The sequence below is a fragment of the Corvus kubaryi genome, unplaced genomic scaffold, assembly GCF_017639235.1.
Source record: "Corvus kubaryi isolate FWS band 111438036 unplaced genomic scaffold, C.kubaryi_AGA036_p1.0 74, whole genome shotgun sequence".
Classification (NCBI taxonomy): Eukaryota; Metazoa; Chordata; class Aves; order Passeriformes; family Corvidae; genus Corvus; species Corvus kubaryi.
In genome coordinates, this window is record NW_024582061.1 from 8,352,797 (window position 1) to 8,371,332 (window position 18,536).

The 18,536-nt window shown below is 44.5% G+C and overlaps 1 protein-coding gene across 7 annotated transcripts in view; it reads left to right on the forward strand.

Annotated features, from left to right (window-relative positions):
• Positions 1 to 179: 179 nt before the first annotated feature.
• The window catches only part of DGKI (diacylglycerol kinase iota), a 211,860-nt gene continuing 193,503 nt past the window's right edge, over positions 180 to 18,536 (forward strand). For 4 of the 7 annotated variants that reach the window (XM_042050492.1, XM_042050496.1, XM_042050494.1 and 1 more), the window contains exon 1: positions 181 to 300. The gene's annotated coding sequence lies outside the window, so the exon portion shown is untranslated. Of the gene's footprint in view, positions 301 to 18,536 lie in introns of all 7 variants that reach the window. The other 3 variants (XM_042050495.1, XM_042050498.1, XM_042050499.1) reach the window with 2 other exon arrangements.

Sequence of the window (18,536 nt, forward strand, 5' to 3'; positions counted from 1 at the left end):
CGGGAGCTGCGGTCCCCCGGCCGCCGCCGCCCCCCAGCGCCTGCAGCCGCCGGCCGGCCCTCCCCTGCCCCCGCCTCCTCCTCCTTCTCGGCCCCACTGCCCCGCCGCAATGAACCCCCCCGCCGCGGCCGGCGGGGAGGAGACGGGGGCGGCGGGCGGCGGCGGCTGCCGGGGGGCCGAGGGTGGCGGGGAGGCGGCGGGCGCCGCCGGGGTCCCGGAGGAGCCGGGGCTGTCAGCGGCGGACGAGTCGCTGGAGGAGAAGCTGCGGAGTCTCACCTTCAGGAAGCAGGTGTCCTACAGGTGGGTGCCGGCCGGGCGGGCGCCTCTCGCTGGGTGGGGAGGCGGCAGGTGGGTCCGGCGGCGGCGCGGCCGGGCAGCGGTGTGAGGGCAGCACCCTGGAGCCTGAGGGGCTTTTCCTTCGTCCCGCAGCCTGAAAGAGCTCTCCCAGATCGGCTTTCCCTTAAGCCAGCGAGCGACCTGCTCTCAGCCCCGCTGCTGCCGTCAGGTTTAGGGTGCTCCTCCGGCGCGGCAGCGCCAGGGGAGATGGGGACCGTGACGGGGAATGTGGGTGAACTTCAGAGTTGCTCCGAGCCAGAGTCGGAGATCTTGCCCGGGGAATAGGGCTGCCTGTGCGCTTTGCCCTTTTCAGTAAAAGCACAGCCGCCCGTGACCCCGGCGCCTCCGAACGCTCGTTAAGGGGATCGGAAAAGCCTTTCTGGCGGCACCGCTGCTCCCGGGAGGGGTTTCTCTGCGGGAATTCTCCAGGAGTGCAGTGTCCCTCTCCCTGCCTGCTCCCCACCCGCTCTGGCCGCCGTTGCATAAGCCCCAGCGGCTGATAAGATAGGGGGGCTGCTGTGCCCAGCACCCCACGCGTGGCTGCGGGCTGCGGGCCACCAGCGGGCAGTTGCCCGGTGCCACATGACCTGCTATGGCCAGCGCAGGACGTTGCTTTCATAATTAGGGTCTTTCGTTTTTATGGCCGTGCATTTACCTCACTGGTCTGATGCCAAATAAATGGGTTTGTTCCTCCTGTAAATACACCTGCGTGAAGGACCCGTCGGTGGGGCTTGTCTGCTCTTCTGTTACCAGCTAGGAGCTGTTAATTACCAGCATCTGCTGAAACGAATTGCTGTCTGAGACGCTTCATGCCAAAAAGTTTTTGAGCCTTACCTAATTCTAGCTGTAGAGCCCCTGTGGAGGCAGCACACCATCAGTAACCAGTGTTCTAGTGTGCTTAGGGATGAGCCCTCTGAGCTGGGAGGATAGAAAACACAGAGCTGTTACTTGTCTCTGCAGGAAAAGGGTGTCTCTAGCCCCAGGTAAATTAGCTGAAGAATTTCCCCTGCCGTGGGGATGCTTAACGTGCTGTCAATTTACAGCTGGGATAACTTAGGAGCCGGTCTGAGTCTAAGCTTTGCAGGTGGCAGGGCTTAAAAATGATGTAATTAAACACTCTTCGTAGCTGAAGTTTTATATAATACTTGATGTGCGCAGAGAGACTTTTCCCAGCAGTGAGTGTGAAGTTTGGGATGATTCATTCTGGACTCAGTAAGGTGAGCAACGGGAAAATGAAAACTTACTGGACACCTCTGAAACAAACATTACATCAGTCAGCTCTTGGTACTTTTGCACCTCTACCCTGACAATTTCTTTAGCTTGTACCATTTAGGGGCAACTCCACTGCAGAAAATGGCAAAGTCTGAGGTGAGCTTTTGAGATCAAGTGGCTGCTAACGAGACAGATTTGCTCATGTGTCTGCTCTTGGGACAGTAGGCAAGGGGTTTGCAGTAAGTCTTCTACCTTTTTTTTTTTTTTGAGGGGAAAGGGAAGAGGAGATACTAAAATCTGTTTTTAATGTTCTGCTCTCTAGATTGCCTTAGAAGTGTGTTAAAGATGTTGGTATTCTTGAAGTTTTCTGCATGGTCGTTATTTGTAAGGGCTTCATAATAAATGCTTTTAGGAGGAAATGTGGGGTTTTTTTTCCTCTTCTTTCTCCTCTCCTTCATCTATGCAAGTCCTGAACCTTCAGATACAAAAGCCTTTTCTTAAGCATCTCTTGATGCATATCACTCGCTCTACTTGACTTAAGATATGTGCAAGAAAGTACATTTTCTTTGCATCCTTGGATTTCCACACCTTTTCCTGATTTAGAGCTGGTTTCCTACAGATAATATGCACTTTATCATTTATCCATAATGAGAACAATCTGGATAGACAGTAGAGTAAATAACTTCCACAGAGGACCTCCACTGAGTTCTCCACACCTTGCAACCCCAGGCTCTTTAAATTGCTACCATTTCTCTCAGGAAATTAAGGTTGCTGAAATACACTTGCAAATGTAAATGACTATATCAGGTCTAGGAAAACCTATTTACATTGGCACTTGGACTCCCTTATCCACTGGTACAATAGAAATTATTCAAGGCTTCATACAGCCTTTCAAAGAGCTCATTTAGGGCTCTCTATGCAGGTGCATTACACTGCTGTACACAGCCATAGAGCTGTATTTATACATTCAGGAAAAAAACCCCAACAGTTGGAACTTGCTTAAAGTAATAAAGATGCATGAAAATTCATGTAAAAAATAAATCTATTGGTGGTAGTTGAAGGAGTGAAATGGGAGGTCAGGGTATTGTTACAAGGGAAAAAAAAGGAAGAAAAAACTTCTGTTGTACCAACGTTATTAAACTGTAGTTTGCCTGAGACTGGGCCTCAAATATTATCTTCCTCCCTCCCTTTTGTTTTGTTGTTAAAAAGCAAATGTCTTCAATGTAACACATCTCTAATTAGCTGACATTGTTGTTGCATGCAAATAACCTGTTTGTTTCTCTAGAGCTGTACCAAAACTATGAGTAACATATTCAGAAATCAATGTTTTGTACCGGTGGGGCCAGTAGCTTGAAAAGCAGAAACTGCTGTATTAACTATGCCACGATTTTGTGTAGCAAATACCAACGTAGGCGTGTTTGTCCCCCAGTCAAACCGGCAGGAGGAAAAACTTGCTTTGAATAACAGAGATATGCCTCGTGGGGAGCTTGAAAATTCCCGTGCCCTTGCCATGTTCCCAGCCTTATCCACCGTGCCCCTGGCGCTCCCCAAAGCTCGGCGTCCGCACCCGAAGCTCTGTTGAGAGCAGAGCTGTGCTCTCCCCGGCACTCTGCTCTAATCACGGCTCCATGCGCGCTGGGGATGTGCCGCTTTCCCGTGCTTCGTGTGCGGGAGCTGGTGGCTTTCCAGCGCGGCTGCCCCTGCGCGTGTCCGTGCGCTGCCAACGCGCGGCCCTCGGGCATCTCCCCGCGCAGCGGAGCGCCGGGCACACGGAGGGCACGGGAGGCTGCCAGCAGGACCCTCCATCCCTTACCGAGGGGTGTCCTGCGGAGCCTGTCCCTGTGCGGAGCGAGTGACAGCCAGAGAAATCATCTCCCTTCTCAGCCTCACGCTGCTGAGCGAGGCCAGCCGCCCCAGGGGTTGGGTGCTGACATCAGAATGCCAACAGCCAAGCAGCGATTCTTAGCCCTTGAATATTTTACCCTGCAAATATGGGGTTAAGTATCTCCTGCTGAAAATCTGAAATACTGGCTCACAAAATGAAAACTTTTTTTTTAAAAAATAAGCTGATAGAACCAAAAGTTCAGTTTCCCGCCCTACTGTGAAAAGATTGGCAAATGAAAACAGAAAAGTGAATTAAATATGTACATCTGCCAGAGAGAAATGCTTTCTACATTTGGTTCTTGGAGTAGTATTTGCCCCATACATTTCTAGACCCAGCAGAATATTTACAAGGTAGTGGAACAGAAAGCAGTGAGGTAATTTTTTCCCCCCTTAATTTGTATTATTTTGTCATTGCAGAATTTGTGAGGAACCTCATGGTGTCTTTTAGGTTACGTAGAGATTAAAGTTGCTTTCCTGAAGTAATTCTTGATATAAAGAGAAATTCAGATTATAGCAAAGATGGATGCACTGTAAGAATATTTCCACAATAAAAAGCTAAGGTAAGAGGAAACCTTGGAAATAAAGCATTATGTGGTAGTTTCCTGCAGGTATTTGCAGGTCTAAAATCTAATCTGAAATGCAGTCTTGTAATTTAATTGTTTATGCTTAGAGAAATAGTAAAAGTAACAAATAAATGAATAAAAACCCCAACCAAACAAGAAATCATCCTTTAAAAATCAGAACAAACAACACAATCTAAAAGGAAGAAATCAATAAGGCAAATGGTGTTTAATTTCTTAACTAAATGTGATTTAGAAATCCAGGGAATCTTGATTAGTGGTATTGGAAATAAAGTTGTAATTTTTAATGGCCCTCTTGTGAGAGCTCAAGTGGTGTTTGGCATACACTTGTCACTGGAGAACAGTTTTTCTAGAGAACGTAATTTCGTTTTGACCAACCAGAAATCCTGACTGAGGCAGTGGGTGGCAGGCTTTAGAAGTGTTGCTCGTACGTGAGTCAGGAATTTCCAGATGCGGGGCCATAACGAACCATCTCGGAGTCCTGTGCCGCTAATTGGCAGCGTCCTGGCAGCTCAGTGGTTGTGCCTTGTCTTTGGCAGAGGTGTCTTGCTCCAGCAGGGAATCATGCACTGCCCTTTTGGTAATGGAAGAGGCTGGAGGCACTGGTTTCCCTAGCTCACTGTGCTCCTGGCCACCCAGCTCCACTCGTGGTGGAATGAGTCACCGTGAACGGTCACCATCTCAAATAGGTGGTTTGAGGTTCCTTGGCTGAATTTTCTCCCCCAGTTGCCAAATGAATCTGTTTGGGATGTGCCCTGTGTGCTTTCCCGCCCCTTCCTCTGCAAGCAGAAGCCAAGAATTGAGCTGGCCTCTCCCCCTGCACCATCAGCAAGAACAGCTCCTCTGCCATGGCAATAAGTAACAGGAGTTATAATTAGAGTTGGTTTTGTCACTGCATTTGAAGGGGAAAAAGTTATGGCAAGGAAATTCCAGGAAATCCTTATTACACAAGCCCTGTCATTGTTGATGAGCGTATAAGTACCTGAGGCTACAGATGGGGACCAAAATAGAAATGTAAACAAAGGTAACATGCTTATTTTTTTGGTTCTTTTATTTTCAGACATGATAGCGACCGTAAAACGCACATCACTTCTCAGTAAATATTAAATATAGACAGGATAGTAGAGGTGCCTCCTATTACTAAGACTTAATTGTTTTATGAAATGTGACAACATTTACTTGTGTACTGTGAAATATTATAAATAATTAAAGCTGAATGACATTTGTAAAAATGAAAACACCCAACACAAGCTTTTGATCGTTTGATTGTGTTGTTTTATTTTACTTAAGTTCCCTTAAATCTTAACACATTCTAATGCTGTAAATGTGTGTGGTTGTTCTGCATGAAAATGATGGATAGATTTTTATCTTCTACCAAATGTCAAGGAAATAATTCTCACACTCTGGCCTAATCTCAGAGGATCTGTGTGCAACTGTCTTTGTTAGAAGTGGTGGGTAGGTACTGTGCAGTCCTGTTACCACCCACTCGTGTAACAGGAACTCGATTTACTTTGTCACCTAAGACTTTCATCACCATTTTGTTTCCTCCCAAAGCAGATTACTGGATGTTTTTGGTACATGAGGGGGCTTTCATGAAGCTATTTGATTTATAAAGCTTTGAGGTGGAAACTCTGTGCTGCAGCAAAATGCAGAAAAATGCTAGGATAGTCAGAAAGAAGAATTCTGCCATGGGAAAATCAAGTTGACATTTAAGGTTCCCTCCTGACATTGAGTTGTGGCTGCCAGTGTGGCCATCAATGTCTCTATGTAGCACAAAGTAAAGGGGACAATCTTTGAATTTAGAGTGTGTCTCACATTCTGCCTTCTGTATCTGGGCTTAGCAGCACCTCACAAAAGAGGTGTTGTGAGTGGTAGCTCTGCCTAAAATTATACATGAGCTGCAATGGAATTATGCACATAGTCAGAAGGAGATAAGTGCGTCACTGATCTGAATGGGTGAGCCTCTGTGAGCACATAATGAAGCTGTTGTGCAGCACAGGCACGGACCTGTACGCTCAGATTGCCCTGCAGGTGGAAAATTTCATCGTGTAAAAAGTGCTGAATCAGGTGCCACATAACTTTGATGAAGTGGAAAATCACTTTTGTTCTTTCTGGTCCTTTGGAATAAATGAGCAGGTAATCAGTTCTGCTCTCCCGGGTCACTCATGGGGCTCATGAAATTATTTTCTTGAAGCCTCACCAGACTTTTGACAGATTTGTTTGTTTGGGGTTTTTTTTTTGTTTTGTTTTGTTTTTTAATTAAAAAATATTTTTTATTTGGCAACTTGGCTGAGTTTTTGGGAAGGAGATGTGTATAGGCAACAATCTTCTGTGCTCTTTCTGTTCCTTACTGGTACGTGCAGCAGAGCCTGGGCATGAGATACACACGTGACAGTCAGACAAAGGATTTCACTGATGTTAAGGAAAAAGAGGAACGGGGGAAAGAATAATAATAAAAAAATGGTCAGGAATGGCAGCCTCACATCTTTGTATCCCCTTCTAGTTACAGAACTGTCAGTGAAAAATTTTGCCTTGGAAAAAAAAGGATGTAGAATGTTGGAGCTCTTTTTTTATCTCACTTTACAAAGTTGTTGTTTTGCTTTTTTAAAAGCTCTTTGTAAGTGGAAGTGGTGCATGATCTCAAGTGTATTTGACATGTTCACCCACATGTCCCAGTGTTGGTTTGGGGAGGTTTTTTTTCACCTTCCTTCTTTTAGTTTTTGGACGATTCTATGGTTTGTTGCTCTCAGCAGAGAAAAGCTGTGTGGGACTGGGTATATTTGGAAAAAAAGTGTTAAGAGTACCTCTAGAGAGCCTCTGTGTGTGTGTGTGTGTGTGTGTGTGTAGGGAGACTGTAGAGGCCTCCATATGGGTTAGTGCTGGGTATTTGGTGTCTGTGTGGTTAAGGTGATGGCCTTTCAGGGTGGAGAAGGTGTATGGTGGGACATGGGCACGAAGGACTTTGCTGTGTGTTTTAAAAGGTGCAGCCTTGTGGGAAAACCATCTGTGCTTTCATCAAATAACTGCTGGGCCTTCTGTGGGCTCAGAAATGTATACCAGGGTGTGTTGTGTGTTTGTGGGCCTTGGTGCATGCTCTGTGTAAATATCCAGGGACAGAGATGAAGTGATGTCATTATGTTGCTAATTCCAATGTATGGTGTGTGGGTTTTCAGCCCTTTTCTGTCGTTTCCTCTGAGGCAGTACATGTTTATGCATATAAAATGTTAATGTGCTTGCTCATGGCGAAGGCCACGGGTCTGATGGAAAGTGCAGGGCCCAGAGCCGTGTCCCAGGCTTCCAGGCATGTTTCTCTCTCTTTCAAAGCCCCCAGGTCTCTCTGGATTCACTTCTAATTTCTGTCTGTACTGTGTTTTTCCCTTCTGTTTTCCTGTATCTCTTGGTGAGGATCTGCTGGGTACAGTTGCTTCCCTGGTGCCATGTTGTGCCAGCCCCTGGATTCTCCTGTTACCCTTTCTCTTGGGATGTTGAGCTCCTGGTGTGGCTGTTTCTGATGCACGTGCAGCCCACTTCATGCTGCCAGCAGGGAAATTGATTGCCTTTCAGCCAGCTCATAAAGGCTTTTTTTTTTTTTTTTTTTCCTACCTAGAAACTTGTCTTTTGTGTTTTGCCTATAAAGGAATTCCAGGAGGATTTTGTCGGTGAAGATTAAGATGTGTGCAGTCCTCACACCAGCACCACCTTCTCTAATGTGTTGGCTGCTGTGGGCCACAGATTGGCACAGACTGTCCAGTCTGTGCTTGAATCTGTCTCTGAGTAAAACACTAAGCTTGGGATGACTGTGGTTAGGAAAAAAAAGGTTTTTCTGCCTTAAATTTCACTAGAATTTTTTTGCTTATAAAAGACCACAGTCCCCCATCTTAGTCTGCAGAAGAGATCCACAAATGAAGTAGGAGACTGTGTAGTGTCAAGGAAGAGGCTGTTTGCTTTTTGACTCCAAAAAAATCTATTGTGCTGGTTAGAGCAGCACAATAGAGCATTAGGAAAAGAGCACTTTTCCTAATGGGAAAGTGCTACTTCATAATTTGGTTCATCCAACTTTCTTTTTTTTTTGAGAGGTTGTAGCATGAAATTCTACCTACAAAGTTTTCCAGCTCACCCTACCTCAAACTACAAAGTGTAATTCTTGCCCATTGGACGTTGTCTCAGCTTTTTCCACCTGTAGGGCTGCAATCTGTGACAATACAGAACACAGGCAGTGTAGGGGCTGAGTCTTTGTAGATAGGCTCTGAGAAACAGAGGGAAAGGAACATAAAGTGACTTATTTTAGAGTGCAGATGGAGTCCATGGGAAAAAGTGGGAACAGATCTTCAACTCTAGCACTTAGAGTAAGACCTCTCATCCAGGCCAAAATGAGACTGGAAGAGAAATGGATTGAAACCACAACTTTTGGTAAAAACCTGAAAGTTGGGGGAGAGGCAGAGGACAACTGTGCATGAATATTATAATTTGATCTTGCTTAGAGTATAATGTACCCAAATATACCTAAAGGGGGCCTACAGGAAATCTGGAGAGGAGCTCCTTGAAAGGGTGGGTAGTGACGGGACCAGGGATAATGGCTTTAAAATGAAAAAGGATGGGATTAGACTAGATTCCTGTTAAGAAGAAATTCTTTCCTGTGAGGGTGGTTAGGCACTGGGACAGGTTGCCCAGAAAAGCTGTGGATGCCCCATCTCTGGAAGTGTTCAAGGCCAGGTTGGATGGGGCTCTGAGCAAGCTGGGATAGTGGAAGTTGTCTCAGCCTGAGGAAGGGGTGTTGGATCAAGATGATCCACAAGGTCCTTTTCAAACCAAAGCATTCTTTGAGTCTAGGAAGTTTTGCTTCTGACTTCTTTCACTGAGCATGTGAGAGGGTTCATTTTTAAAGAGCTTCAGTAGCCTGAGGCTGCCACAGGGCACTAAGTGGTTCTTCTGAATGTCTCAACACCTTCAGCTAACTTAGTGAAATGGCTCAGCATAAAGGTGGGGAAGAGGCTGAGGGAAAAGGGAAGGATTTGTTAGGTGGTTCTGAGGAATGAATGATCACTAACTGCTATGCTTGTGATAAAGGAAGCTGGTGCAGGGCTGACCTTGTCTGTGCTCTGGGATTGAGCATGGTATTTCCCAGTACCTGTTTATGCTGCATTTTTGAGGAAGTTTAGTGGTTTGAAGTGCTTGTGCTAGAAAAACCTTGGTAATCAGGTCCCAAAACTTTCAGTCCTGGATTTCCATTCCACTGCAGCTCTGAATGGCACTGCCAGAATCCCTTTCCATTTAACAGCTGTTTGAAAGCTTAGTTAGATTCAAAACTTACAGCTCCTAATGGGAAAGTGCTATTTCATAATTTGGTTCATCCAACTTTTTTTTTTTGTTTTTTTGAGGGGTTATAGCATTAAATTCTACCTACCAAGCTTTCCAGCTCACCGACCCTACAGACTGCTTAACACTAATCCCTGCTGCTGTAGACAAATGGCCATGCAGTCAGAGAGAAGGGAGGTGTGTAATTGTGCTTGGGATTGAGGCATAATTGAACACATCGTTGCTCCTCCTGTGGCTAAGCATGAGAGATGAGAAGATGTAGGATTCTCTTCCCCCCAGGCTGCCAATAAGGTGTGTACCATCAGCAATGAGGTCACTCACTGGCAGTGGGGAATGGTGCTGCAGGCAGCCCTATAACCTCAGCTGGGCTATGGATGCATTGCAGAGATAAATGATATTGATGCTTTTGGTTGTCTGACTCTGTGCAAGAGCTCTTGGAGGAGAGATGTGGGCTCCTTTTCAATGTCCAGGGACTTGGAGGAAGGTGCTTAGTGGTCAGAGGTGTGGGTAGTGGGAATGTGGTGGGTGAATACTTTGTCTTGCTTTTTAATATCCTTTTCAGATTTATTCAAAATTATCCATTCCTCCCTCGCTGTTACTAAGGAGCTTGTGTTTAATATGTACATCTAAAATATGTACATATTAAGACTATATGATACAGAAGTGTTTGGGGGTATGAGCTGGTGCTTTTTAAAGAAGGAGAAGAAAATTATCATGTTTAATAGAGACGTAATTGTTAGAACCACTATGGTTATGTAGAACTCGCTTCAATATTTGTAATTTCACCAACTTCAAAGTACTTCAGAATTGTAAAATTTGTTTCAATATTTCTAATTTCTTTCAAATGTTCATGAGTTTTGCTTGTCATAAAAACAAATAGCAAAGTTCTTGTTAGTCAGATTATATTTCTTCTAAATTGTGTGACTCATCAGGAAGCTTGACCCACTGGGGAGCATTTTCCAAGTGGGGCAGGGATTAAGCTTCAATTGCACAGATTCATCAAAGATGATGAGTCGAACACCTTAGAATCCCTCTGTGCTCTGAAACTGCTCCCTGATGTGTAATATGCAGGAGAGAGGACTGCCTGTGATGCTCTGAGAGGTGCCATGGGGTTTCTGGGCACAGTAGGAGAGGGTGAGGAAGCAAAATAGCTTTAAAGCCTGTTAGCATTAAAAGATGATGAGAAAATACCTTCCTGTCATCACTTTATTTCATTAGGTTGCTAACGAGTTTCCTCTAGGGATGGTAATGGGGTAGTTCTGATGCTTTTATCCAATTAGTGAGTGATCCCAGGAGTATATCCTTTTGTTGTGAAAACACATCGAGGTTCATTCCTCCTGGAGCATTGCATCCTGCAGGTGCTCTGAAGGCAATGAAATGCCATGTGAAGGTGCATGCTAGGCCAGGTCCTTTGTTTTTAATTGCTGATGTTAGCCCAATCTATGGTTTTGAGATGGAGCCCTAGAGGGCAATGGACTCTCCTGTGAAAGTAAGTGAAATGCCAAAGATGTGAATAAATTTCACTCTCAGTGTTGAGGTTATTTGTAAGTTGAGACACTGAGAGAATTCGCATTTTAAAAACCCTCATGTAGATAGGAAGCAGAAGATAAGTGCCTTTGATGCTGCTGCCTTTAGGGATATCCAGCACCAGTGCCTTGCCAGCTGCCTGTGCTCGTAGGAACCTTTGCTTCTGGCACTACGGCCACCTCCAGGTTTTAGCTTGATTTGAAATGACATTTCAAATGAAGAAGGAATTAGCAGCAGTACTGATGCAGCTGACATGTTTGGTTGTGGGTGGCCTTCCATTAGTGAAAAGAGCTTGAACTATTCCTTGGTTTTCATTTTTGTCTCTGCAGGTAGCCAGCAGTTGAAACTTCTCTTGTAGGGCAGTATATCTGGCTTTGTGGCAGGTAGTTTCGTCCCTGGCCAGTGTCTACCATGAGAGAATTTATGTCTTTCTATATCTTTTGGTTGCTCTCTGCCCTTTTAATTCTGTAATTTTCCTCTGTTGCCCTGCCTTCACCGAGACACCAGTGCTCTGTGTTATTTATATACCTGGGGCTGTGCAGTGCATGGTACCACGGACGAAGAACACGGAATTATATGAACACTGGGATTCACATTCTACAAGGTTAGATTTAAGTTACTGAGGTTGCTCAAACAGTTTTTTCCTGCCTCCAAGGTTAGTGTGAGCTTTTTAGTGCAGTGTTTTATCTCTGATTCTTTACCATCAAGATGCCCATAAGCTGCCTCCTTTCCCCTTTAGAGTTGCAATATAGGGAGTTTCCAGGCCCTGCAGTGGTAGGCTGTGTTGCAGAGGGGTTACATGCTCTTTTAAAGTGTAATTGGAATAGAGACTGTTTTTTGACTCCTTCCTGTCTGTACAATGCAAACCTATGGCAAAAGTAAGAGGTACTACTTACCCTCTCCAGCTTTTCAGCTTTTACTTTGTTCAGCTTTTTCAGGTATTGAAGGAATGCTGAGAGGTGTCTGACAAACCCCACTGATGCATAATGAACAGTGCTGGAGCAGGCTCACAGTGGGTTGGGTACAAGGTAGTGCTGTGATGCTTGCCTGGGCTCTCTTTAGGCTTTGTGAATCTTGATTCAGCCTGGACAGCAAACAGCAAAACAGTGCTTTTCATTTCCTTGAGTGTGATATGGACCATGTCATCGTTTGATAAATGTGCTGTGTTCCAGAGTGAACAGCAAAATTACCGAGTGTCGGGTTATTTGGCCTCTGTCTTGGCAGCATTTTGCTTCTCTTTTTTCAGCAGAGAGGAGAAGGATGAGTAATGTTGGCTGTGATGCTGGGGCAGCTACAAGTTGGATTGAGACCAATGAAGCAGTTAGATGCTCCCTCACAGATTTTACATATGGTGTTTAGAAACTGCTGCCCTGATGGTCTTCAGTCTAGTGGCCTAGGAGTGGCAGCTCTTTCCCCAAAAACTCCCTTACCAATCAAACCTTAATCCATTTGAGAGGGAGAAAAACCATAACCTTCAGCAGGGATGGCTGCTGGCAGCCTGGCTGGCTCTGGTGCCCTCCAAAGGGAGGGCTGGCAGAAACATAGCTTTTCTGCTTTCCAGAGGAGATCCTACATGTCATTTCCTCTGGGAATAGCCTGGGCTTTCCCAGTGCACAGCAAGCTGCTGTCCAGACCCCAGACTCTTGGGGATGTGATGGACATGAACAACGTAAGCCAAGCATTATGTAGGTTTATCCAAGCCCGTGGGCAGTCTCAAGCCAGAAGCACTCTAAGAAATGCTGTCCAGGGCAGGACAAACCCAGAGAAAGTGTTGTATGACCTCCCCTCTTAAAGAATGTGTTTAGAAAAACCTCATATATGATAATCTTTTTTGGTGGCATTTGTTTTTATTTTGAGTAGAATAAATTCAGCTAATTCTTAATTTTTTTTTTTTTTTTTTAATGAAGGGCGCAAGGCTGAGCTATCTCTGGCTGCAGCTGGAAGAGGTGTTTAATATGACGCACAAGTAATTTTATTTCCTCATAGGGAATCTTCTAGAGTCACCTATTCAAGAGGAAAGCATGTATTCTTTACAATTTTTGCCTCGTGTCTGGTGAAAACGTGAGGGATCAGATAGCAGGGAATTTAAAAGAAAAACCTAATCTAATCCCTTGGTTGGGCAATATGATATTTTGTCCCTAATCCCTGGATTGCTCAGTACACTCTTCTCCCCTTACCCCCACCTCCTTTGTGCAGAAAGGAAAGCACGGAAATGTAATTCTGCCATCAGCAGATGATGGGTTGAGGCTGTCTTTTTCCTGCCCATACAATAGCTGCTTACATTTCCCATTTCCCTTCTTTCTGAAGAAAGGCTTTGCTTTTGCTGTTTATATTAGTACCTGGTCCAGTAAGCCACAGTTGCTGAGCCCGAGTGCGGGGGCTCCTCTCCTTTCACAGCTCATGCTATTTTTCTGTGGGAAGAGAAGATAAGATGACTAATTTGGGGAGAGAGAGAAGGAAGAAGGGAGCTGACCTGTGGCTTTGAAAGTGCTGGGTTCATTCCTCCTCATTTCCTAATTGGTAGGGGCTGTTGTCTGCTCAGGGAGAGGTGCCATGCAGACCAAGGCAGTGAGAGCTTCCATCACACGCTGATTATACCCCTCTTCTGACTTAGCAGAAAAAGAAGGTAATTCACTTTCTTTTCAGTCTTTGGCCCTAGTCCTAGGATTGCTCAAGTCTTTTGCTTCACAAAAACTGGAGATCATCCCATTTTACATGTGAAGTGCCAAGATACCAAATGGCCTTGCCTTTCTGCCACCAGTGATGTTATTTTACTATCCTTTGCAGCTGTGCATCTTATCAGTTATAAAGCTGAACTTTACTGTCTCCTGAAGAGTATGGATGTGGGCCTGCTCCATGTGTCTGCTTCTCCCATCTGCTTGTGCTGGGAGCTGTAGGTGACAAAAAAAAGATTTGATCATTTCAGCCCAGTCAGAGTTTTAGCTGACCAAAGATCGGCTTCTCCAGTGGGTCACCAGCAATTATGAGACAAGGAGAGGAAGGAAGGGTGGTGCACGCTTAAAGTGCACTAGGTGATGCTTTGTAACAGTAAATTTTACAAGCTTGAAAGAAGCCATTAGGCATATGAAATGCAGAGAGAAAAAAAAGGGGGAGGAAATGATCTGGGAGAGCAAAATCCACACTCAACTTCACCTGATTTGATGCAATGGCTGAAAAAGAGAAAGATGTGGATTTTTCTCCTGTAGGAGATGCAGCTTGCTGTCTCATGAGGCTGTTCCCTGGCAAGCCAGCTCTCCTGCCCACTCTGCATCATGAGGATCATGTGCAGAAAACATGGTGTTCTCCTGGGTTTTGCTGTGTCTGAGCTGTGCCTGCACAGCAGCCCCTGATTCTGCATGGTAGCCCCTTTCCCAGCCATCCCTACCCAAACACAGTGGGAGCTTTTTGTTTCTGATTCAGTCACTTTGCAAACAGTGTCACAATTTGTCAGGTGCTGAGCATGATATTTGCTTGATGGAAATGTTGGTCCTATTGTGAATCAACCCTAACAGCTTCTCGCAGCGAGGTTGTAAGACAATGAGACAAATTTACTACAGAGGCAGACAAAGCAGCTTCTATTATGTGTGGAACCACAAATAATAGGAGCAGAAATGAAAACCAGTGAGAATATCTTTTTGTTGGGTGGTTGCAGGCACAACAGTGCGCGTCAGCGGCTGGCTCGAGTGACGAAGGTGTTGGGGACAGCCAGGTGAGCCCGGAGGGCTCGTGCCTGGTGTGGCTGAGCTGGGGGTGTGTGCTGAAACACAAAGAAGATTTCAAAGCCATTCTGTGAAGAGTCTGCTCAAACAGGGAGGCAGTGGGAAAACACGTTTGTTTCTTAGAACAGTGACCTTTCACTCATCCTAAGAAAGCCGGGCGTGAGGTAATACTTGTGAAGGTACCACAATACATACATTCACTTGTAACTCTAGTCTTCTCTAGTGGAGAAGGGTAGCTTAAAATCTCCCAGGGGAATATTCTCATTTTAACATTTTAATTTTGACATAATATTTTCCAACTGAAATCTTCTGGGGAAGATGTTGATTTGTTTAAAAAAGCCTCCCAACATGACCAATATATTTATATCTTCATCTTGTAAGTGAAATATAGAATGGTTGATATTATGGCTCCTTTTGTTCATGCTGAGTTCTTTTTTTCACTCTGATTCAGAAGAGAAAAGTGATTTTGTTTTGATTTGAAACATGAGAATTTCCCAATGAATGCGAGTGCTGCATTCTGGCAAGCCAAAGTTGTTATTTGGAGTGTTTATGAAACTGTCTTGGTCACGATTCATTTTTTTGTGATAGAAATGTGTTGTAATAACCATGGTCAGCCCTACCACACTTAGCCTCTTCTAAGCTACCAGAGACTGAGCAAACATGGAAGATGAATTGGCCTCTGATTGCTAGCAGGAGCTTCTTGATGTCATGATTAAAATATGTTATCAGAGTAATACTGAGTGGTGGATGGCCATCCAAATTTTTACAGCTGAAGAGGGAGATTGTTCTCCAGAGATGTCTGAAAGCTGAATGTACATCAGGTGTACGGTTAACGGTTGGCTTTTTCCTTCTCTTTCTGAGAACATTCTGTATCTGGGAGTCTTTCTCTGCAGCTGCTCATGGAATGTAACTGGTTATTAGAAAGCCAAGTAGTCACTTACTGGCAACAACTCCTGTCTTACAGAGAGAATGAAAGTGATGTCTGATGTTAGTCTGAAAAGTCTTCTTCCCTCAGGAAGTGTTGACCTGCTCTTTAGCCATTTCTGCTGCTCCTTTCTGAGCATGGAGCAGTTGGACCAGCATTTACCCTCTCTCAGGGCGGGGGTACCAGGGTGTTGGATCTTGGCAGGATGATGGTCTCTCCCACCATGCTCTGGTTGCTGAGCACCACAGTGTGCTTTCCTCAACAGGGCGAGAATTTTGTACAAGTCAAATTTCCGTGGGATTTGGCTCTCTGGACTGAGGAGCTCCTATCCAACTGGTCTGGGCAGCAGAAAAGAATGACTATGTGGGGAGGGTTAATGACAATCTTCTGTTCAAGACCGAAGGGTTTTTGGTAACTGCAGCCTGGCAACAAATATAAGAGATAGGCAAAATAGCAAGGCAGCGTTTGTTATAGTAAATTATGTCTGGACAAGGGATTGCTGAATTGTCAGCCACAGAACAGTGTCTGCTTGTACTGCTTTTGCTGTTCCAGACATATATCTCCCACAGGATTTAAGAACTTTCTTGGGAAGAGACCATGTGAATGTGCAGTTCTTGCCATTAAGACTAATGCATTTCCTTCTAATGGCTCTGCTGTGATGAATCAGTCCCCACGTGCGCGCCTTGGTGGTTGGTGTCACGCCCTGCTGGCTCTGGAAAAATTGTGAGTACTGGTATGTGTGAAGAAGTCAGTATGAGGAGAGGAGGAATTATTCCTGAAGGATAATTTCAGGCTGGGGAGACTACCTACCCCTACTCAATGGTCATTAGCACGTGAGAGAGTCTTCTCCAGAGGACCATTTTGCCAACATAATTCTGGCTCCAAATTGTCCTCTGGAAGAGCCCATTTCTATTGACTGCAGGCAGTCCATGGAAAGCAGTCTCACAAAGCTAAAATTAGTTTTTATGTGGACCCTTCCTACGAACACGATGAATAGATGTATATGCTTGTTAGTGTTCCACAAATGTTTCCAAACAAACAAACAAAAAAAGGCAATATATAGAATTTTTCTTGCAAAAAGTTTTTTTTTTTAAGTGGGTTTTTTTGTTGCTGTTGTTGGGTTTTTTGGGTTTTTCTGGCAAGATATAAATCTGTCTTGAAGTGGAAGTGGTGACTTCTTTTAGTGGATGCTGGCAAGTATGTCAATTTTATAAAGTGCTGCAATATCTCTACAGCCAAATAGAGATGTTGCCGTTTTGCCTGCTGTGACCTGCATCTTGAAAATGAACTGCTTTGCCAGCTGCAAGGGCAGCTGGGAGCCACTTGTTCTGTGATTTGGTCCTAGTGCAGGACATGAAAGTAAATCTCTTCCCTCTCTGGGGTGTATATATATATATATATCTAGGGGTGCACATTTGTTGTGTGTTTTGTGAGCTACAATAGATTGCCTGGAAAGTAAAATGCATGGATTGCCCATGACTGCTGGTCTCTCAGGATTGTTCTTTAATGGTTCAAAGACAGCCCTGGCTGCTGAAAGAAGCATGTGTTAGAGGAGGGTTGGGCAGGTGCCTCTGTGCAAGTCCTGATGTTATTCTGTGGGACAGCCCCTTTTTTGGTGAGCTTTGCTCTTAGCTTAACATTTGCTGTTCCTCTAATTCATTTACCTTGCCAGAATGGCACAAACAAAACCTGCAGTGGGGAAGGAATGGGGACAAATCATCTTTATTGTGAATATGTGACACCTCCAGCTGTTGATGATGTGCTGAATGGTACCTGGGTGGCTGATATTTGACCTCTTTATTTGTTTTACATTTTTCTTTCTTTGGTTTGTTGGGAGCCTGAAAAGCTAGAGATGAAATGAAAAAGGACTAAAGAAGGGTAAATCACTTCAGGCATTCAAGTGTGTTTGTGATTATTCTGCAGGAAGAGAGATGACAGACTGTGGTTATTTGGCTTACAAGTAGAAGAAAATATGATGAAATAAGTGAGCTCAGGGGCTTTTTCTTTACTTGCCATACATGATTGTTTTGTGTGTGTTTAATAGGGACTTCAGTGCTGCAGCTAATCATTGAAGGGAAGTATTCAGTAGAATCCAAAGAAGGATTAGGTTTTTATAAGAAAATGAATTGCATTTGTAGCAAGTCTGACTACTGAGTACCCACAATGTCACTGGAGCTGCCAATGGTTTCTTGCTTCAGGAGGTGAGAATGTGACCTGGAGGGGCAGGAAAGGGAGTGTCTGTGCACTGCAACTTTCCATCCTTCACTGAGTACATGCCACTGCCTCTGTTTCTGTCTGCCTTGCCCTAAAATACCAGGTATTGGTGGGATATTGAGCAGAGTTCTTGAACTCACGGGGCAGTGATTTGATCGGGCGTGACAGCCGCTAAGGACCTAAACAAACAGCAAAGAAGCTGATTCTGTTCCCCTATCTAAAATTCTAATCTTGTTTGTGACATCATAATTGGTTGCCATAGGGACAATTATGGTGTCATAAAAAAAGGATTAATGAGGAGTTTAAGTGAGGATTAAGCAGCTGGAACAGATGAACTTTTTAATAACTCCTGCCTTCTCTGAAAGCTACTGTTTTGTGCATAAAAATATAGCTCCAAATAAAGAATGATGGGCTGGATGAAAGTAAACATGCACGGAAGGAGCTGTTATGCATCTGAAAGAATATTGCTCTAAGCTTCTGGGGTCTATCAGGATGCTGCACTGTCAAGGAAATCTCATCCATGCAGAGAAATGCTAGAATGAGCAACAGATCTCCTGTCTCATGTGGACTTTTCCAGGTGTGAAGCTCCACAGTTTTTGATTTCTGTCCATCTTTTTTTCATGTATTTAAACATTAAAAGCTATGTGTACTTGGGGTTAATGTTCCACTGTAGTTAGTTTAGAAAATAAATACGAGGGAAGTGATAGGTAAAAGATAAATGAATTTTGATGCAACTTAATTTATTCATTTGTGAGGGTGCTTAAAATTTTAGTGGCTTGTCTGTTTGGAATTGGTTTTGTCAAGAAAATCAGGATTCCTGGA